At 45.2% G+C, this 23,325-nt stretch overlaps 1 protein-coding gene across 1 annotated transcript in view; it reads right to left on the reverse strand.

The window, feature by feature from the left end:
- LOC143264119 (uncharacterized) overlaps positions 1-20,463 on the reverse strand; it is a 43,321-nt gene extending 22,858 nt beyond the window's left edge. The window contains exon 1 of the mRNA XM_076529842.1: positions 20,110-20,463. The gene's annotated coding sequence lies outside the window, so the exon portion shown is untranslated. The remainder of the gene's footprint in view (positions 1-20,109) is intronic.
- Positions 20,464-23,325: the final 2,862 nt, after the last annotated feature.

Raw genomic sequence — 23,325 nt, forward strand, 5'->3', positions numbered from 1 at the left:
GTAGGGAAAGCAGGAAGAAGGAAATAGCGCGGGAACGAGGGGTGGGGGCGGGGGTGGGGGGCGGGGCGGCGGGGCGGCGGGACCGAAACAGAGGCAAGAATAGAAATGACCAGCGTTAACCAAGCATAGGGAAGAGACAGATTATAGAATGCGGAGATATCTATTAACTGACGAGTGAGGGAGTGGGGGGGGGGGGAGTATGGAAAATGCAACGAGAGCAATAGGCAACATAAGAGATAGGCAGTAAAGAACAGATTAGAAGAGTGATACTTAGGTGGGAAATGGTGGGAGAGGTCGCGGTTTCACCGTATGTTTTCGCTCACCGAGAGGCGGCACTGAGGGGGCGTGCAAGTTCAGCTGGAGGTCAGCGCGAATTGCGCGGGAGCCTTCCCTAGTTCTTGACGTAGCCTCTTGGGCCAAATCTCTTTGGTTGAAGGCATCCGCTCTCCACGCATGGAACACATACACGAGGGGGGGGGGGGGGGGGGGGGTAGTCTTCTTCTTCCACAACAGCGAGCGATGGCCTAGACCAAGGGGACTATGCCGTATCCTGTACGGAAGCCTTGGCGGTTTGCCGCCACCCTCCGTCCTTCATGACGGTGGCGGGAGACAGTTTTAGTGAGTAGGCCGTGGAAACCGTCCCTCTTCTAGGGGCGCCGGAAGCGGGAGTCTCACACTATCTGGGCTATTTTCCCAGGTGTCCGTAATAGGATTTCTGTCTTCCTAAACAAACAAAAAAAAAAAATAAAAAAAAAACTTCGCGAAAAAAAAGTTTATGTCCGGCTCCGAGGCCACTGATACTGACCACGCTCGCCGCTTCGCCCTTTGCGAACAGAAGGCTGAGCTGCGGGAGATGTGTTCCTCATTTGTGGACCGACACAATGTTGTCGACGTAATAATGTTAATGGAAATGTTAGGACTCAGGATCATCGATAGGTGGACCACGTTGGCTGACCGATTCAAGCGTTACCATTTCCAACTCGACTGTGGTCCCGACGCAGCCGGGTGGGACCCGTCAATAGAGGAGGAGGACGGTGCGCCGACCAGCCAGTCGGTTGAAACCCTGTTGGCCGGCAGCCGAGGAAAGGACTTGTTCGACAGATACGAGTCCATCCTCCGTCTTTCCCCCCTACATGGACTCGGGTACCCATTCAGAACGCGCCCGAATTTCAATTTGTTCCCCGCTGCCGCCCCGACCTTGACCGTGATCGAACCTTCGCGCCCGGTCACAGAGCGGCCAGTGGAAGAAAACGCACCCGCGGTTAACCTACCGGAGAATCCTGATACTCCCGAATTACCGCGCGGATGGGTGGAGAACCGCCAATGACTGCCCACTGTTCAGTCCGTCAGTCGTTATCAGGACCGCCTTAGTCTTCACTCTGAAGGGGTGGAAATGTCCCAACCGGCGGATATTACTCCCCACCGCCCCCTAGCTACCGCAAGTCCGCCGCGGGTTAGGGATTCGCGTCTCGCGGAGTCCGGATATACCGGACAGAGGGGTGATCGCGAAGAGCGTCACGCTTCCCCACCGCTGGAGACGCAAGGTATTTCGGCTCCCCTTCCCCAACTCGAACCGATCTGTAGCGATCACCGAGTTACGCGTTCCGAAAGGGAGGGAATTCCTGCCGCGTCGCGGTCGGTAAGAGAGCGAGCTACGGGTCGATATGAACAGCGTCAACCGAGCCCCCCACTCTCTCGTCAACAGATTCGGTACGACAGCAGTCGGAGCGACGAAGAAATTCCACTGCCAGCTGTCACCGAATCTCGCGTTAGCCGTTCTGCACCGCAACGTGAGGAACGATGCGAAGGACGACGCGAAAGAATAGATGACGACCGCGATCGTCTACGTGCTCGCGATCCCGTGGACAACCTGGTGTCCCGGGGCCACCGTCGCGTTCCCCCTCCATCCGGGGCAGGTTATAAAGAACGCGATTACGTTTCTGTTTTGCCCAGAGAAGAACGACGCGAGAGGAGGGAAGGGACTCGTGACCTTTCCCCCCGTGATCGTCTACGATTCGCGACCCCGTGGACAACCTGGCGCCCCGGGGCCACCCCCGCGTTCCCTCCCCAACCGGGGCTGGTTTTTTAGAGCGCGGAAGTGTTGAGCGCGATTATGGTACTGTTTTGCAACGTGAAGAACGGCGCGAGAGAAGAAGAGAGACTCGCGACCCCGAGGACAACCTGGCGTCCCGGGGTTATCCCCGTGCTCCCTCCCCATCCGGGGATGGTTTCTTCGAACGCGGGGATTACCGTTCTGAGACGTATCGCCGTGCGGAGGTCCGTGACCTTTCTCCGAGGGCGCCGGTAGAGACGTCCCGTGACCACACACTAGCGACAAGAAGAGGGGAGGAAAAAGCTCGCCCATTTTCGGGCGAGCCAGGCTGCCCCCGCTTCCGCCGTGTGCTGCGACACCGGGACGTGGACACGGAGTACGAAAGAGACGCCGCGGTCCACCGACAACAATCTCCTGTCGGTCATTTCCGGGGAGATCAAGCGATCTATGTGTTGACCAAATGGCGTATTTCGTACTCCAGCGAGTTCGGGGAGGGGGCCGAAACTTTTTTGGACCGCCTCGAACGATGTCTGGACAGCTCGAAGATGCCTGTACCGGACATGCTGGCCGCGCTACCGGCGAAATGGCATCGCATCCGTGGAGTGGAGTGTCGAAGCTGGAGCGAGTTTGCCCGTTTCTTTTTAAGGGAACACTTCGGCGCGCGCGACTTCCAACAACTTAGGAACGATGTTAAAAATCGCACGCAGGGAGAGAGAGAAACGATCAGCATGTTTCTTGATAGCTTGGAGCTGATCTTCTCGCACATGATTCCCCCTCCTTTGTATTTAGAACGTTTAAATACAGCGTATGATAACCTGTTGCCGTTTTACCGCCGAAGATTCCGTCGTTCGGAATTCAACACGTTTGAGGAGCTGTGCGAATTGGGTAGGGAGGTGGAAGAAGGCGCGGCTAGAGAAAGAGCCGGGCATCGCCCACCCCCTAGCGCAGCAGAACTCACGTTGGCGGAAACGGCGTACAGGCCACCTCCGCGAGGAGCTTACGGTAACTTGGCAGCGATGGACTTGCCGTACGAATACAAGTCGCCCGCCGATGCTTGGAATCGAGGAGAATCCGCAAGATCGCTGAACAAGAAATCGGGCTCTTCAAGGCCCTTGGTCGAGGTTGAAGCGGAAAGACCGTACGCCTCGACCCCCGCGACCGCGAGAACTCCGGCGGCCGTACTGGAGGCGAGTGTTCCGCGCCAGTCGCCGCGGACGCGCTCCCCGCCGCGACCTTCAACATCGCAATTAGAGCGGAGGGGCCCCGCGACGCAGGCTGTTTCTGCACCCCCACTCGCAACATCCACCCCGTTGACATCTAGGCGGGGGGGGGGGGGGGGGGGGAGTGCTATAATTGCGGGCATCCTGGACATTGGGCTGCCGACTGCCCCCTCCCCCGTAGGACCCGGGTTTGTTATGGGTGTAATAGAGAGGGGGTTACGATTTTTACGATTCAGGTGGAAGAAGGGCCAATGGATCCGGACCTTTGTGCGGAATTTCCGGAAACCCCCAAAATTCTCCCTGAATTGACCCTCCCGTCTCTTTCGCCAAAATCCGTGAGGGAGGAGACCACCTCTAGATCCCTAATTTGTCTATGTGACGGCCTGAGGGCTAGTTGGACCAGGGGAAAGGGAGGTGATAACTGTCGTTCCGCGAAACCTCTTCCGGCGCCTCCACTTACAGAGACCAAGGAGGAGGTTACCTCCATGTCCCTAATTTGTCTATGTGACGGCCCGAGGGCTGGTTGGACCAGGGGACACGGAGGGGATAGCCTTCATCACGCGGAACTTCTTCCGGCGCCTCCACTTAAAGAGACCAAGGAGGAGATCGCCTCCCGATCCCTAATTTGTCTATGTAACGGCCCTAGGGCTGGTTGGACCAGGGGACCAGGAGGGGATAACTTTTATCCCGCGGTACCTCTTCCGTCGCCTCTACTCCAGGAGACACAGGAGGAGGTCACCTCCGAGCCCCTACTTTGTACATGTGATGGAAGTAAACCCGGTTGGACCAGGGGGCAAGGAGGTGACGATTTCGATCTCACGAGACCTTTTTCCGTTCCTCCACTGCAGGAGGCCACCTCCCGATCCCTAATTTGTCTATGTGACGACCCGAGGGCTGGTTGGACCAGGAGACCGGGAAGAGATGGCCTTCATCCCACGGAACTTCCTCCCGCGCCTCCACTTAGGGAGACAGAGGACGGGGTCACCTCCCGATCCCTAATTTGTCTGTCACGGCCAAAAGGCTGGTTGGACCAGGGGAAAGCGAGGTGAAGATCCCGATTCCGCGTGTACATTACCCGCACCTCCACTTTTGGAGAACAGGGCCGAAGCCGCCTCCACTGGTCCCTACTTTGTCCATGGGACGGCTAGTTTGCCGGTTGGACCAGGGGACAGTGAGGTGGTCGGAATAGCTCGCGAATCGACTAAACGCTGCGATTTTCCGCCGGGATATGTTGACCGCCGCTATTATGTCCGCTTACTGATAGCTGGACATCCGCTCTGGACTTTAATTGATAGCGGGGCCGCGCGTTCCTCTTTGGGACCGGATGCGATCGCATGATTACGGTCGCGTATAGATCCCACTTTTTCCGGGGAAATGCGAATGGCTAATGGCGCGCATGACCATATCTTAGGCGAAGCGGTGAAAGAGATCGAAATCGACGGGCGAAAGATTGCATTACCGATTCGAGTCGCGAACAATTTAGATTACGATTGCGTGTTGGGGATGGATTTTCTGGAGGCTTTTGAAATCTCCCTAGACACATCGAACGCGACTTGGAAAATTCGGAATGGTCCCGTTCATTCCTTTGTTATTCTGGCTTTGCAGGATTCGAAGGAAATTATCTACGCCGATTGCGCGGATATCGTTGAGCTTACTTCGAAACAAAGCGAGCGCTTAAATCAGCTGTTGGACCGAATAATTCCCCCTCCTGCGGAAAAACCCCCCGCGACTAATCTTGTTCAGCATAAAATCAACGTGCAGGGACACGAACCGATTAAACACCGTGCGCGACGCGTTTCTCCGAAAATTTACGAAGTCGCGCACGCGGAGGTTGACAAGATGCTCGCGGATGGAATTATTGAGTGCTCGTCAAGTGCTTGGGCGAGTTGTCCCGTGATAGTCGCAAAACCGAACGGGAAATATCGCTTTTGTATTGACTATCGCGATGTAAACAATGTCACTAAGAAGAACGCATACCCTCTTCCGCATATGGACGCGATCCTGGACAAATTACGCACTGCACTATACATTTCGACCATCGATTTGAGTCAGGCGTACTTCCAAATTCCTCTGGAAGAGTCCAGTCGAGAAATTACGGCGTTCGTGGTCCCAGGGAAAGGGTTATTCCAATTTACGCGTATGCCGTACGGACTGACCAACGCCCCGGCCACTTTTCAAAGGCTAATGGATCGCTTGATTGGTCCCGAGCTTGAACCTCACGCCTTCGCGTATCTTGACGATATTCAATGGATCGAAAAGGTCATTGGAATATTAAACGAAGCAGGGCTCGAAATCAATCGGGAAAAGAGCGAATTTTGTCGCCAAGAGGTCCGGTATTTGGGATATTTAATAAGCTAAAAGGGCTTCGAACCCGATCCCGAAAAGGTCGCGCCGGTTTTGTCGTATCCGACGCCCACGACGGTCAAGCAACTGCGGAGTTTCCTCGGCATGGTTGGTTGGTACGCACGATTTTTGCCGAACCATGCTCGTGACAAAGTCCCCTTGGTGCAGTTGCTTAAGAAAAACGAGCCCTGGCATTGGGGTAAAGCTCAAGAAACGGCTTTTCAAAATCTGAAAAAAGCCCTGAGCACCACCCCCATTTTAGCACGTTCTGATTTTTCGTTGCCGTTCGTTCTTCAGACTGACGCAAGTCACTATGCAATCGGCGCGGTCCTCACACAAAAACAAAATGGGGAGGAACACCCCATTGTTTACGTGAATAGAGTCTTGACCGCTGCCGAGCAAAAATATTCAGTGACCGAGAAAGAGTGTTTGGCAGTTTTATGGGCCATTAAAAAACTCCGTCCGTATCTCGAGGGGTACTCTTTTACTGTTATTACGGATCACAGCAGCCTCAAATGGCTGCATAATTTGAAGGATCCCACGGGACGATTGGCGAGATGGGCCCTTGATATGCAACAATACTCTTTTTCTATTGAGCATCGTAAAGGAGCCCTCCACCACGTCCCGGATGCACTTTCACGTGCAATAGTACCCCCGAACGACGTCGTCACTGAAGAACCTCCTGTTCACGACTTTTTAGCGGCTCTCAAGGACATTGAGAGTAATTGGTACGCTGACCGCTTAGAAAAAGTAGAATCGCACCCCGCGTCGTACCCCGATTGGCGAGTTGAAGACGGACGTCTGTATTATCACCGTCCGTCTCCCACGCAAGAAATTATCGGAGAGGATGACGATGCGTGGAAGTTGGTTCTCCCCGAGGATCTTCGAGAAAAGGCCATTCGAAATGCCCATGATCCTCCGGCCGCTGGTCACCCCGGTATTGATAAAACATACCAAAGGGTGAGCCAAGAATTTTACTGGCCGGGGATGTTCCGAGACATCCGCCGTTTTGTGCAGCGATGTCCCGTGTGTCAACAGCACAAGGTCGAGCAGCGCGCTCCCGCTGGACACATGGGCCGGCGAATCCCCGAACGGCCATGGGCCGTGGTATCCGCCGATGTAATGGGCCCTTTTCCGCCCGGGCGTGGACAAGCTCGGTACATTGTAGTCTTCTTGGACAATTTTACAAAGTGGGTAGAGTGTAAGGCGCTCCGAAAAGCTACGGGGTCGGGTATTTTAACAGCTTTTGAAGACCTCGTACTATTTCGTTGGGGAGCCCCCGAAATACTCCTCACTGACAACGGTATCGAGTTTTGCAATAAAGAAATTGATTCGGCTTTAGAAGAATGGGGAATCACGCATTACACGATTCCCCCGTATCACGCGCAAGCGAATCCGGTGGAACGAGTCAATCGTGTCCTAAAAACGATGATTTCATCGTTTATTGAAAAGGACCACCGTGAATGGAACGTTCACTTGCACGAATTCCGATTTGCTGTTAATACTGCTGTGCATTCCTCAGCAGGCGAATCTCCAGCGGTGCTCAACTTTGGAAGAGCCCCACGACCAGTCGGCAGTATTCGACGCGCCGTGGAAAGAGAACCCCTGCTCTCTCGCAGAGACCCGCAAGCCTGGCCACAGCGATCGCGTCGCTTGTTGTTATTGCACGACTTAGTGCGAGAACAATTGGAACGCGCTCACAAGCGACAAGCGAAGTGTTATAATGCGCGTCATCGAGACATTAAATACCGGGTAGGCGATTTAGTTTGGCGTCGAAATAGGGTCCTCTCGTCCGCTGCAGAAAATGTGGCCGCGAAGCTGGCGGCCGCGTATGTTGGTCCATTCCAAATAAAAAAGGTCCTATCGCCCGTCGTGTACGAGTTGGAGACGGCCGGAACCCGTATGGTTCCGAAGGTTTACGTCTCCGACTTGAAGCCGTTTGTCGGTGATGACCCCGACGACGGCCCACCACCGACCCCTCCTAATAACCTTTCTGTTAAAGATGCTGCGTCAAGGAAGGAGGGGAGGGCGGGCGACGTCCCGCATGGCAGTGGCGTCCCACCGCCCCGAGGAGGAGTTCGACCCCCTGCCCCCAGGGGCGTGCGTGGAGCCACGACGGGCCGCCGCGGACGTCCGCGCAGCAGCAGCCGGATCCGTCCCAGCCACCCCCGGGGTCAGCGAGGGACGCAAGAGGCGGAAGAGGAGGCGCCGCGCACGCAAGGCCCCCCAACCCGTCGCAGTACCCGCCTCCACACCAAGGAGGCGGAAAAGGTCCCGGGGGGTGAGCGCCCCCGAAAAGGAAGCGGCACTGCCCCCCATTCCTCGACCGCGACCCATGGTCCAGCGGGTGGCGGACCGCCGACCGGTGAGGCGCCCCCGCCTCGCGGTGGAGGCGCTAAGCGCGGCTGGCCTCCCGGTCGTCGGCGCCGGGACTACAGTATTCTCTCTGTAAATGTTACTTTTGCCGGTCTCGATTGTAACATTTACGGTAGAGGTCCTACATTCTTTGTAGTGTGCCGAACGTAGAAAGAGACAGCGATACAAAAGACAAGGAGGGATAGAGTTTCGAGCGTTCGGCAAACATGAAAGACTCGTGCGTGTTCTGTCTTTTAAATTTAAAAATTAAAATTCTTTATTTTTGGTTTTTCGTCAATGGAACTTTTACCATCGTATTTGTCTCGTTTTTCTGATTAAAATGACACCAAACACGATATGATTACGATCGTAATTACTTATGTAACAAGTCATAAAAGTTTGGGATGTAACATTTACGGTAGAGGTGTGAATTCTTACTAAAGGTTTGCTATACAAGTAATTATGATTTTAATTATACCGTGTTTGGTACCATTTTAATCAGAAAAACGTGTTGGGTTCTGGTATACAACACTTTATTACGAAGACGAAACGTACAACTCGAAAGCGGTTCGCTCAGTACCGAACTATTTCTAATTCTAAACTTATTCTAAAACTTGAGGGGTTTTAAATACTAGCTTAAGGATAGGTAGTGGTGGGGATGGTGGTCAAGGGACAGCGTGACTCAGGATGGTTGCGAGGTCTAGGATGAGTAAGGCTTAGGAATCGTGATTAGTATGTTTGTATAGGGATGAGTCTGTGGAGTGATTTATATAGGGATGAATCGGTACTGTTTGTGAAATGATTCTTGTAGTTGGTCATACAACAAACAAGATAAATACGATAATCAAAATTTCATTCACGAAAAACCAAAAATAAAGAATTTTGATTTTTGAATTTAAAAGACAGAAGACGCACGAGTCTTCCATCTTTGCCGAACGCGTCAACCTTCTGCTTCTCTTTCTTTTCCATTCGCCGTCCTCTTTTATGTTAAAAACTTTAATCACTCGTTACACACGCAATTGTTAACGTAATTATATCATGTTTGGTGTCATTTTAATCAAGAAACCTAAACAAATACAACAGTAAAAGTTTCATGAAAAAATAGTAAGAAATAAGAAAGTTACAATCTTTTCCTTTACTTGCATTATTATGTGTCTCACCGATATTCGATCCTCGTCGTTTCGGCGACCGATCGTGTTTCATTCTTGACTGATTTCGAGGGGGATCCTCCCAGTAGTGGGGATACAATTTTAACATTTACGGTAGAGATCTTTTTAACATTTACGGAGAGAATACTGTACTTGCTGAGTTATTTCTGCAATGTACGTTGTACATATCATACTGAATAGCCCTGTGTCATTTTTCCTTTCCATCAAAAGGTGACCACTTATCTAAACTTATCTATAATTTTTCAATAGAATTTGCGACAAATGTCATATATGTTATCGTATATGTTATTTGAACGTATATCATAATAAACCGGCAACAACTATTTGAAATAAAAATACAATATAAAATTGATATTTTTTTATCAAGAAACCTTTGACATTTTTCATTTTTTCTACCAATGCTTACAAACAAATATTGTGTAAGCTGGCATAGTTACATGTTCATTATATCCATCGATAGCTTTTAATACAATTTTGATGCATTTAACGATTTACACATCTTGACATTTTGTATTAATTACTAGATTCATTGTCCCACAATCAAATTATAAATAGTCAAATTCTTAATTCAGAACAGACGCTTTATTCTTAAAAAATGTTTCTACCTTTTGAAAGAAAAGAAACTTTTTTTTAGCAAATACATACAAGAACTTTTATTTACAAACTTTTAGAAAACTTTTATCATCCGTTCATTTTTGTTTTCATTCAATAACAAATATTTCTTATTTTGAGTGGGTCAAAATCCACTCATATTGTAAATTCATACAACAGACAATATTGTAAATATTATTAAAATAATACATATTGTAAATGCATGCGTTGATCTTCTTTAATTCATTTACGATCTACATTTAATTACATTCAAGTATCAAATCATTTTGTTATACTCGTTATTATTAACTTTCATTCCATCATTCACCTACGTATATTGTAAGGATGCCTATATTTCACACACAACAGTTTTACAAATATTATTATTGTCCGATTTCTCTTCATGTTCTTCTCTAATAAGTCTCTAACAAAATACGTCGCCCTCGTGCTTTTCCTAAGGTTTTATGGGGAACGCATTTTCACTTTGCAGTTTCGAGAAAAACACAACCTTACCGTTACTACGGGCCTGGAAAATATCAACCGAGTCTTGTTCAAATCTACTCTCGAAACACTCTGAGAGACTTCTTAATTTACGGTGTTCCGAAATCAATTCCGGCCATTGTGCGCTCGCTCTTACAATATTGACTATTCGTTCTTACAAAGTGTTGTACTTTTAATTTTATACTGCCACCGGAAATATTGCAATATGTTTAATATGCTATTTAACAAGTAAATAAGATTTTGGAATTTGTGTTGCATTTTTATACGAATAAAATAGGAGTTATAGTTTACTATTTAATACACTGCAAAATTAGTTCACATTTTTGGCCAAATTTTTTTTCAGAATGTATCGTAGCAATCTTTCCAATATGAAGAAATTTCATTTTTCAAATTGTTATTTAGATGTGATTGAGTAGGCGGGTGTTACGAGCCGGAGGGGTCACAGCCGCGTGGCTGGGGACTGTATTTTGGTCAAGGTAGTGTTACTAGGCTAACTCAGGTTTGTTACTTAACCTGAGCGCCAAAGGAAAATAGACGCGGGGATGAGCCGACGTATGGCTAACGCCGGGTGCCCCAGGAAAATGATATGTGAACTAGCCGACGTATGGCTAACGCCGGGTGTCACAGGAAATGTTAGTAGTTGTGCTCGTAACAAAGATATGCCAATATACCTCGAGCGGCTAAGATATACCGACTGGTGGGCTTATTAGAACTTTGGTTATAATTGACAAAGGCAAAAATTAAGTTTAAAAATAAAAGTTGACAATATATTTGTAGCGTGCAGCGTTGATTTTTTCGCCGCTACAAAGTCGATATTTCCGGGCCTGGGAAATGTCCAGGTACCGGAGACAATAAAACTTTCACCGACCAGATGATGTTCCGTTGTCGTGTGTTTACGGGATTTCTCCTCTTGAGTTTTTCCCCGTGCTTGTGGGGGTAGACTCAAGAGGCAACGAAAAAGGTCATTCGAATTACCGACTTCGACTCGAACGGTCACTTTTCGATCATCGAACACCACGCGCATTTCGATCAATAAAGTTCTCGTTATTGTTAATCGGACTACGATTCATTCACCCTTCACCTCATATTCTTTTCCCAAAACCGGAATTACAAATGGTTATGTGTATTTGTCGGTTAAGGTGATTTTTACAAGAAATGTTCTTGACTTGATTTTACTTGAGTTTAAAATGTTTCGATTCCGACAAAGCGAGAATCTAATCCTGCCTAGTTTTAACGAAAAACAAGCGAAACGGGGACCCGAAAGTACTTTAGAAAAATGCCTAACAGTAAACTATACGTACTGTATGGTTATCAAAAGTTGTTCGAAGGGGACTCTAACCCGATCTTGCTCAAAAGTGACTTAGTTGTAATTCAACGTGAATGACTCTAACTAAACTCTGACAGAGGTTCCTCGTTAGTCCACGTTCGAGAATTAACTGGGTCCGAGGCGTCTTCTCCACAACCCTTTTTATACTCAAAAATGGGTAGAAAACGAGTAGTGGTGGAGACGGTGAGAACGAATCAACGCGACGTTTTCGTCTAACGAATTTTCATCGCGTTGGTCCGAAGACGTTAGATGATTCTCGAGCGAAGCCTAATAAGGAAACCCTGGTAAGTGGGAAAGCTAGGCAAGACTAGACTCTCGCTTCGCGGTGGTCTTAGGCTATTCTCGAATATTGATCTCCGAGGAGTAAAAATCATTGGCGTACATAACAGTCCCATCATGCAACTTGTGGAGTAATACAAAAAACAATTTTTCTTTATTGTTTATGTTGTATATCCTTAAAACTATAAATATAAATATGATTTGAACATAGTGTAGGTAATTTTTTACCGTTCAGCTTCAAAATGAACATAACAAGTCGCTCAAGTACTGTCCAGAGTACGAAAGAAAACTAGCGGGACGGGAACGGGGCTAGAGGGACGAAAAGAGCATCTCAGTGGTCAGATTGTAACGTTGCCGCCTATTGTCACACGCATTTTCGGCATTAACGGGCTACAGTGGATATTCCATATACGCAAATCTTTCGGGCCTGAGGTTTTGCGTATATCGTACAGGTCCTACATTGATTGATGTTTTGCCGAACGTAGAAAAGGACAGAAGAGAAAAATAACACGGTCGCCGTTTGCGTATATCGTAAAGATACTACATTTCGAGCGAAGGAGACCGAACGTAAACAAACACTGACCTACTAGAAGGACACTCCTAATGCAAGAATCAAACTTTTTTATTTTTGATTTTTTTTTGTGAAATTTTTTCCATCATATTTGTAACATTTTTCTCATTAAAATGAGACCAAACATGACGTACTTCGGGACATATTTACTTGTAATTTCAAATGTTACGCGTACATCGATGACTTTACTCCAATAAGATATTGTAAGTAAATATAGCTCAAATTACGTCGTGTTTGGTCTCATTTTAGTCAGAAAAATGTCACGAATATGATGAAGAAAGTTGTATAAAAAAATGGATGAAAAATAAAAAAGTTAGCATTGCTTAAGCATTGCAAACAATTGAACAGACTTTTGATCTTTGCCGACTGCCACGGTCGTAGCGTCTCTTTCTTTTTGACTCGCTATGCTCTTCGACATGAGAAACTTTTATCGTCAATTAAACCAGTAAATATAGTCTAAATTATGTCGTGTTTGGTCTCATTTTAACACTTTGCCGGCCGCTGTCACGTATAGGTGACTTTCTTCTGCCAACCGTTTTCGGCCGCTATCACGTACGCGTGACTTTTTTTTCTCCAGCGGTAATGCTTAATTTCCATGTTTGTGTAGGGAGATACATTGTTGCAGAATAATGTTTGACGAATAGGGAACTGTGGTTTCAACTGTTTTACACTCTCAATTTACCATATTGTGTTTTACTGAAATATTTAAATACTCTGCCAGCCGCATCGAAGCGGGAGCTTGTTCGGTTAGTTTGACACTGTCCGTCACTGCCTTCGAATATCGGAAGCTTACGTTAAATTTATTAAAAATTATAAAATCTCTTTCAAAATGTCATACACCGAGGAAATATATGCTGTTCCGTTACCAGACGTGGAGAATAGTTCTGATAGAGATATCGATAGTGATTTAGACAGTGGAAGTGATATCGTTGTGAGACAATTCGAAATTTATCACACAAAAAAGAATAGAGATCCTAAAGGTTAAATTTTTTAAGTAAAATGTTTAAATAATAATTAAAAAATGTAAGATTATGCAATAAAAATGGCGTAACAGTTACCTCAATGCCTTTTTTAATAATAATTATATTGCAACAACTTGCGTGAATCTCGCCGGCGGCAGCGCGACGGCGATTCGAGAACTGTGCGGCCGGCAAAGTGTTAATAAGGAAAGTGCGAATAATCTATTCGTAAAATTTTGGTAACGAGAAAATAAAAAATAAAAAAATTTTTTATTTGCATTGGTATTGTCTCACGGATATACTAAGGCCCGGATCACGTTATATTTCCCGGCGAGCGAACCTCGGGCGTCTCGAGGGGTCTTCCCCCCAGTGATAGGGATAACATTTTTGCTTATATCGTAAAGGACATTTTTACGTATATAGAATGAACACTGTATTTGTCGAGGCGCACACATACACTAATCGATCGCATGACGCGGAGAGTGGATCAGATATTTGGAGAACCAACGAACAGAACGATGGATGCGTCGAGCGGCACTACGTTGTCGTAGTGTCCAAAAGTTTTACGGATCGCGTAAAAGGAAAAAGATAGAGTTTTTTAACATATAGTAGCAATATCTATTTCTACACCTATGTAAAACCACACCATTACGGATGAACGGTGGGAGCTACGCGTGAGCCGAAAAGTGGGGATTAGGTGGTCCTAGCGGACTACCCTCTTTGTCCCGTTCCCATCCCACTAGTTATCTTTCGTACTCTGAACAGTACTTGTTCGAAAACTTCTAACCTGAAACTGCATCGTGGCGAAAATGAAGATGGCACGCGATCAAAAGAAATAACTTCAGATAAAGAATCTTTCATTGATCCTGAAGCTGATAATTTTGATGACTTGGAATTATTCGCGCCAAGAAGGAAGAAAATACGCGTACTTTCATTTTCGGATGAATATGAAGATGATATTGTTATAGATGAAACTACGCGTTCACTGGATCAGCAGAACAACACCGCCCAAAGGAGTAGAAAATGGTCACCTGACGGACAAACAATTCCAGCGGGAGAATTTTCTTCAGATTTTGGCCTGACTCTCTATATCACAGATTTGCCATCTCCATATGACGTGTGCTGCGCATTTTTGACTGATGACATTATTCAGTCCATCGTTTCTCAAACGAATTTATACGCAGCACTGCAAGGCAAAAGATTCAAGCCAACTAATGACCAAGAAATTCGCGCATTTATTGGTATAAATTTTCTAATGGGAATCAATAAACTCCCAAGTTGCAGAGATGCTTGGAGCTCTATACCGTATTTACGGAATGAATACATATGTCGAGTAATGAATGTAAATCGTTTTGGGTGGCTTCTCAGTCATATTTATCTAAATGATAATAGCCCAACTCCAGCAAGAGAAAGTGCCAACTATGATAAACTATACAAAATTCGTCCATTCTTGGACAAAATACAAGAAAATTTAAGAAAAAATTATAGTCCTGGTGTCAGTTTAGCGATCGATAAATCTATGATAAAATTTAAAGGTCGTAGTTCGATCAAACAATATCTTCCGAAAAAACAATCAAAAGAGGATACAAATTATGGCTTCTAGCAGATAAATCAGGTTATTGCTACAGATTTGATGTATATACTGGAAAAGTTGGCAATCAAGTAACAACAAATCTTGGTGAGAAAGTTGTGAATACTATTACTTCGGATTTAGTTGAAAAAGAACATAAAATTTATTTTGATAATTATTTTACAAGTGCAAACTTATTAGAAAACTTGAAATCTAAACAAATTAATGCTTGTGGCGTTGTTAATAAAATGAGAAAACATTTGCCATCCTTCAGTAGAAATATGAAAAGTCGAGGAGAATATGAATCATTTGTAAGTGATACGGGAATAATGGCAACACAGTGGATAGACAATAAGCCCGTCCTCTTTCTTTCAAATTTTCACAGTCCAAAACAACATTCCATAGTATACAGAAGAAATCGTATGGGGATTAGAAAATCGATTACTTGTCCTTCTTTGATCGCGGATTATAATAATAATATGAATGCAGTGGATAAATTTGATCAATTAATGTCTAATTATAGCCTTCATCGTCGCAGTAAGAAATGGTTGCACCGCATAATGTTTTATTTTCTTGACGCGTGTGTTGTTAATGCATATATTTTATATAAACAATCACATTAAAAGTATTTAAAGGTTAATATGCCGAAGGATTTATTAGTCAAACATTTATAGATAATGGCGCACTAACTAAGCGTACCGATAACTCATTATTAATCCAAATGCATAAGCACAAACCTAACATTTCATTAGAAATAAGAAGGCGAGATTCGAAACATTTGCCAAAACGTTCGTCTCGTAAATGATGTGCACTTTGTAGTACAAAAAAAAAGGAAGTTCAAACACTCTGGTCTTGTACTGTGTACAAAGTGCCCCTGTGCTTAGGAAAAAATATGTGTTTTAACAAGTACCATTCATAAACCTATGTGGCACGGTGCGACTATTTGAGCCGCGTCCAATAACAACAAATTTAATTAATTGTTACTATTTTGTTATGGTTTTACATAATGTTATACCTTTATTAATAAAAATATACCAGTTTTGTTTCATTTAAAACCCGATAAAATTTCCGTGCAACATGGGTCCATTTTTTATCTGAAATCCTGTGCCTCAAAGAGTTAAGTGACAATTTTAATTAGATAAGAGAACAATGACAACGTTAAACGATATTTCGGTTATCTGTGAGAACTTGTGGAAAGCGTCAACGAAAGCAATTCGTGCGCTGTATTTTATTCAAGGTGATGAAGGTAACGGTAATAATCGGAAGTATTTTCGTAATTTTTCAGGACTAGGATTCGAAATAGGATCCAAAGAGTTTGACGAGAAAATGGCGTGGGCTGTAGCAACATTTAGTTTGGGAGAATTAGTGACTATATGTACTGTGTTGAACCTCGATTTTACTGGGCAAAATGAAAAAGTGGCTCATCGAATTTATAGACATTTAGTAGATCTGAATCGATTAAATTTAGTTACTGCATCGATCATCTCAGATCAGAAGAAAATTCGGAAGACTATGCTATGAATGAGACAGTTCAACAATGGCCAACGAATACAAGTGGGCGACCAGTGTCCGCGAGAACCATGTCAGGCAGATTTAGTTGCACAAAATGCTATTGCTGATCAAGTAACACCAAAATTTACGCTAAATTTTCGCGACATCGCAGATTTAATCCGGCAATTTAATGGATCGGAGGATATCCAGTGGAAAGTTAGATCCGGGATTTTGAAGATAATGCTGAGTTGCTTGCTTGGTCGGATTTACAAAAATTATTGTTCGCGATAAAATGTTTAACGGGTCTGACAAAATTATTTATGCAGGGCGAGCGAGTCATTACGACATGGAAGAAATTGTAATGTCTCCTGTTAAAAGAATTTTCGTCAAAAATAAATAATACGCAGTTACATCAAATGTTGCATAGCCGGAAGATGCGACGGGACGAATCGGTGTACGAATATTTTCTGGTAATGAAAGAAATCGCCGCGAGAAGTTACATTGAGGCCTAGGACTTGATTCAATACATCGTCGACGAAATTCCAGACGATCCATGAGAAAAGCTCAACTTTAGGAAGCAATACAACTAAGCGAGTTGAAAAATAAACTAAAAGTTTACGATAGAATTCGCAATTTGAGTCATCTGCCAATAAGAAAAGTTACCCCTGCAAATCAGCAGATGTTTTAATTGCAACGAAACGGAATATTTGTATGCAGCCTGTTCGATGTCAAAGAGGGAGAGAGGAACGTGCTAACTATGTGGAGCTACGGACCATAAGAAGCAACTTTGTCCACTATGGCTCATGACTGCGAAGGAGCGGATCTCAAAACCTGCAAGCGCATCGACAACAATGTATTTGGTGCAGTTCAATACGAGCATAGTACCGTGTAAACGCTATTTTAGATATAGGTAGTGCTGTTTTATTTTTAGTCGATTCATCAATTAAGCCAAACGTAGGTATTTGGTCGTATCAAGATGATGTCCAATTCGAAGGCGTGAATCGAAGTAAAATAAATATTTTAGGACGTTTGAAACAAACAATTTTAGTAGCCGATTGCGAAATTCCCATTGATTTTTATGTTATTCCAGAAAATACTATGAGTTGTCTTTGTTTATTAGGTAGAGACTTAATTACAAACGATAATGTAGAAATAACTTTAGGTGTTAAGACATCAAGGGGACAACTTTATGATACGGCTAAATATTCGTAGAGTCATTTGTAACCGTTAGTTTTTTCCTCTTTATGAGTTTCAGCAGGCCGGCCTGCAACCAGTATGCGGCACATAAGGTCACTTAGAAATTTAGCTATTGTTCAGTTTTTTGCTTCAGCCCGGGTATCATAAAGTCGTATTCCAGAGGGTTCCTTAGAAATTCAGAAATTAGTGTTCCCAAGGATCTTGACCTGACGGAATTTCCCCGATGTTGCCAAACATGCGTTGGCGACAGTGACCAGCCTGTCACCCCTGCTCTAGGGATGTACCGCGCTTTGGGCGCACTGGAAGGGGATGACATGGTATTGGTCACCTTAGTTTTAAGAAATAGCGAACTTAGAATTAGGACCCACCCTCTTTTTAGGAGAAAGAGGTGGGGCGCGAAACCGACTTGACGTCGAAGCGAATATTGTCAGGAAAAATCAGAAATCTTTAGCACTCGTATCAGTAACAGTTTCAGCTCAGCAAATCTTGTCTCAATATATCAGTTTTCCACTTAGAATATATCAGTTAGTAACCAACAGACTTAGTTTTTTTATTCCCGAATCAGTCGGGTGGTCCTTCGGAGTTTAGACGGCACGAAGTGCAATACCCAAAACTCAGAGACTCAGACTCTGGGTTTAACATTAGGAAAAACTGTGCGAGTTCAACGTGAATTTAAAACGAGAAGCGATGATTATCCGGTATCAGAAATGTTGAAAATTGATGTAATCGAGAGCGATCTACCGATTAATCTTAACATTGACTGAAAAGTAGACTGGGAATAGCAAAATCGAGTTAAAAATCTTATTAATAAATGTAGGATCGAAATAATCGAGGTTGACGGATAAATGGTTTTTGGGAATAACGATAACAAAACAATTTAATAATTCAAACAAAAGTACAGAAATCAACTACAGAAAATTATACAACAACTTTTCGGACAACGTACTGCTTCAACCGTTACGACAAGACTGACCCCCGACGCCACGCCGTTTTCCTCATTCTCTCCCAATTCCCGCGTAAAAAGAAACAAATGCCATCCGATCCTTTGTCCTCCCACTAATTTTCCGCGCCAAATCATGGTAACGCCAAATCCTCTTGGCGCCAATTGTCCGAGTTGCCCGCTCGTCCGATCGCGCCCGATCGTACCCGACGACCCCCGAATAAACCGATCCCTCATAAATGCTATGTGAAACCAGAAAGACAAGAGTCACCAATTACGAAATAAGAAATAAAATTCGCGTTTATAGCATGCAAGTACCAGGGCTGTTTTTGAGAGTCCTTTTATATTTTTGAATTTACGATTTGTATATCGACGGTCTCAACAGTTAATTGCCGACGCCATAAATGTGAATTTCCAGAGAGTCATAGGACAGGACCTAGGAGACATTAAGCAGGTCACCCTTGTTGACAACCCAAAGGAAATTCTGTTTTACGTCCACTTTGTCTGTTCCATATCCATGTGACACATCATACTCCATACGGATCGCGCTAAGGGCGCACGGGGTAGGGTGATGTTCACTTTTAAACGATACTATTGGCAAAAACATCAGCCAATCAGGACCACCACCCCGTTGTCCGAGCTTTCCTCTTCAGGATCTGTTCCTGAAGTAGTCACTAGTCACTCTTTAACCCTTTCGCTTCGGCAGTCCGGTTCGCCAAAGTGTCGTCACCGTACGGAAGCACGCGCCAGAAATGTGCACAGTGCGCGTGGTTTTTGTATATACATTTCTTAAGTCTTAAATAATTACTATGCTTAATAAAACAATTGTTGCTTTAATATAGCATGTATTCCTCACATTTTAACCCTTTCGCTTCGGCTGTCAAGTTCGCCGAAGTACTGTAACTGAACGGAAGCGCGCGCCGTGAATACGTGCAGTACGCGTTGTTGCTATACAGGGTGTCCCGTAACTAGTGTTACTCCCTGAAAGGGGTGGTAGAGGACGTCATTCTGAACAAGATTTTCCTTTGCGAAAATGGGGTTTGAAGCTTCGTTTTTGAATTATTAAGGAAAAACACGGACCAATCAGAGCGCGAGGATTTCGCGCGTCGAGAAGCGGGAGCGACAGCTTGAAGTCCAGCGGCTGAACGCGAACGCGATCAAGAGTCTTTGCCTCGGAACAGTCTAAACATCCAACGCGAAGTCTTTACATCGAAACTCAGTTAAATAACGAACAGAATAATTAAAAGTATTGTTTATTTATTCATTCATCATGAGGGAGGAACGGAATTAATTATGCGTAATTAATGCAAGTTATGCAAATGAAATTTATTGAATATTGCCATTCGTTATCAATGAAGAATGTGAAATTAAATATTGAAAATTTTTTATTTTACTTCTAACAATAATATTAGTCAATGAATTTACTCATTTTAATGAAAAATAATTATTCAGTTCGCAAAAAAAGAGTTTCAATTTAATATCTAATAAATGTATTAACCGGTCTACCTTACATTCACAGGAAATTTATTAAAATAGCACTCACCCATTGTTTGAAAATAATCCTGTTTGAAAAGAATCCTTCAATGAAAGCGTTGGGGGCTCTGAGTCGTCTCGCTGATCATGACCTGCCGTAACATCGGCACCGTATACCACAGCTGACAGCACTCAGAGGTCACTGCACTGACTTCAGTTCACAATACGATCATTTTCACTGTCATTTTTCAGCAAATCTTTTCAGCTGCTTTCTTCACGCCGCGGTTTGCGTTTGTAAAGCGAGAATTCACTCACGGTTCCCGAGTCAGTCTATCGAAACAATCCATTTTTTAATAAACGATAAACATTATCCGCGTTACATCGCGTTTATAAAATTATATCGCGTTTGGTCTCATTTTAATTGGGAAAACGTCACCAATATGTTTAAAAGATTTTAACACGCTTCTGCCCAAACGGTAAAGCGGCACTACTTTTCGCGACCATTCTCGTGCGGAACGCGAAACACAACTGCCGAACAGAATATGCAGGCGTTTTTCTAAAACAGTTGAACGTTCTTGACGCGGCGACGAGCCGTGCTATTGCGAACGTTTCTGGAAAAATACTGCACAACTGAATATCTACGACACGATATTACCGACGTATTGTTATGGGTCGTTCTTATTTGGCTCCGGAAGGGGCCGACTATTTAAAATTTTATTCATTAAACCAATTTGTTCCTTTGATTAAGAAATGAGCGGTCCCGAAAGAGGCTAATTACGTTGAATGACGTTTTTGACCGAACATTTCAATAACATTTCTCGAACATTCGAACATTTCTTGAAAAAAATGACACAATTGAATATCGCCGAACTGACGATCGTTACAGAAACATCCTACAAATGCTATGTTATACCAACGATCATTTTTTGTGATCTGCCGAAGAGTAAACACATTTTTTACAATGTCTCGCACGAACGCAGAATACTTTAACATGATACTTTTGTACGGGCAATGTAATGGGGACGCGGTACTTGCCGCCGAACGCTACGCGGAACAGTATCGTAGTGCAAATCCTCCCACTGCGAACTGTTTTCGCAGATTAGCGAATAGATTGTATTCGACCGGCTCGTTTCATCCTGTACGATTTGATACAGGACGTTCGTATCGGCTTCCTACGGTACGAACGGACGAGGTGGTCGAACAGTTTGAAGAAGATGGAACATTGAGCATTCGTGACGTCAGCCGTCGACTGGGGTAAGTAATATGAAAAATATTGAAACATTTTATTAAGATATAAAACCATTTATTAATAGATGTCTGTTTTTCCTTTCAGCATGAGTCGCTCCACGGTGCACCGCACTCTTCAGGATAATGACATGCACCCGTACATACTTGTACGGGTGCAAGATTTGAAGCCTGAAGATTTTCCTCGCCGAGTGGGGTTTGCAAGGTGGATTTTGGGGGAAATCGAGCGGAATCCGTCGTTCCTCTCATGCGTTTTGTGGACAGACGAAGCTCTCTTCACAAGAGAAGGGTGCTTTAATGCCCACAATTCGCATGTGTGGGACGTACAGAATCCGATTGCGATTCGCCCACGCGCTGCGCAAGTGCGCTGGTCAATCAACGTATGGGCTGGCATTTGCGGGGATTTTGTTGTTGGGCCGTACATTCTGCCAAACAGATTGGACGGCCCTTCATACAAAATTTTTGTGGAACATGTTCTTCCAACTCTTTTGGAAGAAATTCCATTAGAGATTCGGAGGAACATGTTCTTGCAACATGATGGTGCGCCTGCCCATTATGCCGCGGATGTCAGATCATACTTAGATGAAGCCTTTCAGGACAGGTGGATTGGCCGCGGAGGCGCAGTTGCGTGGCCCTCCAGATCCCCCGACTTAAACCCCCTCGATTTCTTCTTCTGGGGTTATTTGAAGGTATAATTGCTAACCATTATTGTTACATATTTGTAAATTAAGTATTCTAAATTTATATTTTATTTTCATTATTTTAGAAGGAGGTGTACCGTGTGGAGGTTTCTTCGCCAGAAGAAGCGATAACCCGAATACACGGCGCGGTGGCATGCATAACACCCGACATGCTCCGCCGTGTACAGGCCAGTACCCAAAAAAGAATGCGGGCGTGCATCTCTGTGGGTGGGAGACATTTCGAACCCATCCTTTGAAAAAACTTCCGGCAGTGATCGGCCCCTTTCGGGGCCACTCAGTATTTAATCAAAGGAACAAAATGGTTTGTAACGAGGCATATTTTCATTTGGTTGATTACCTTCTTTTTTTGGTTATGCCTCGTTACGAGGATCCTCCCGAATTGCCAGCCCCACTCCTCCGCCCAAGCGGACCCCCTCGCCGCTGGGGTAAGTATGAATGAGCGAGCGTGTGTGTTTTTCTTTTTTTTCTTTTTTTTATTATATCGGACGCCACCCTTTTCCCCCCTTTTTTTTTTTTTTGCTGCCTCCAACCACCACCGAAGGAGCCGTCGTCGTCCCCGGTCGCGGAGGAACCTCTCCCTGAGCGACGGAGGCGCGGGATGGGTCCACCGAAGGAGACACCGGCTGTCCGGTCGCGGCGCCACCCCGTCATCCTCCGCGGGGGCGACCGGCAGCCGACCACCGGGAAACGCCAGGCCTGGGGACAAGCCACCCCCAACTGCCACCTCGAGAGGGCCCCAGGACCTGGCCACCAAACCCCACCGTGGAATGGCCCATCCTCGACGCCGAAATCCTCGGGGTGGGGGAAGACCGTGAACCAGGGAAGAAGATCGAGAGAAGCCAGCGAGCCGCCGCGCGCGAGAGAAGTTTTTCGACACAACCCCTCGCTTTAGCCCGAGTCCGTCCTCTTTCTTTTGTATTTTTCCCTTTTTTTTGCGTCTCAGTTTTTTCTTTGTTAATAGTAGTGTGTTCCGTTTTTATTGCTTCTCTTTTTTTTTTCCCCTGTATTGCGTGCTTGTGTACTGTATTGTGTGCCTGCGTGGAGAGTTGTCGCCGCTGCCCCAGCGTGGATTTTGGGATACACCTGCGCAAAAAGGTAGGACTCATCTCCTTACCCTTCTCTTTTTTTTGTTGTTATTCATTTGCACGTGGGCGAGGGCGATAGGACCCCTGGCCCCAGTGACGAGGACCCTAGAGGCCGCGGACGGTTCATACGACACCGTCCCCTCTCATTTAGTTTTTTTTTGTACGCTGTATTTTGGTATTTAGGACCAACGTCCCCTTGCTGTCCACGACCCCTGAGAGGGCGTGCTCCCTGCGGGCGAATACCTCAGCGTTCTT

The sequence above is a fragment of the Megachile rotundata genome, chromosome 3, assembly GCF_050947335.1.
Source record: "Megachile rotundata isolate GNS110a chromosome 3, iyMegRotu1, whole genome shotgun sequence".
NCBI classification, from domain to species: Eukaryota; Metazoa; Arthropoda; class Insecta; order Hymenoptera; family Megachilidae; genus Megachile; species Megachile rotundata.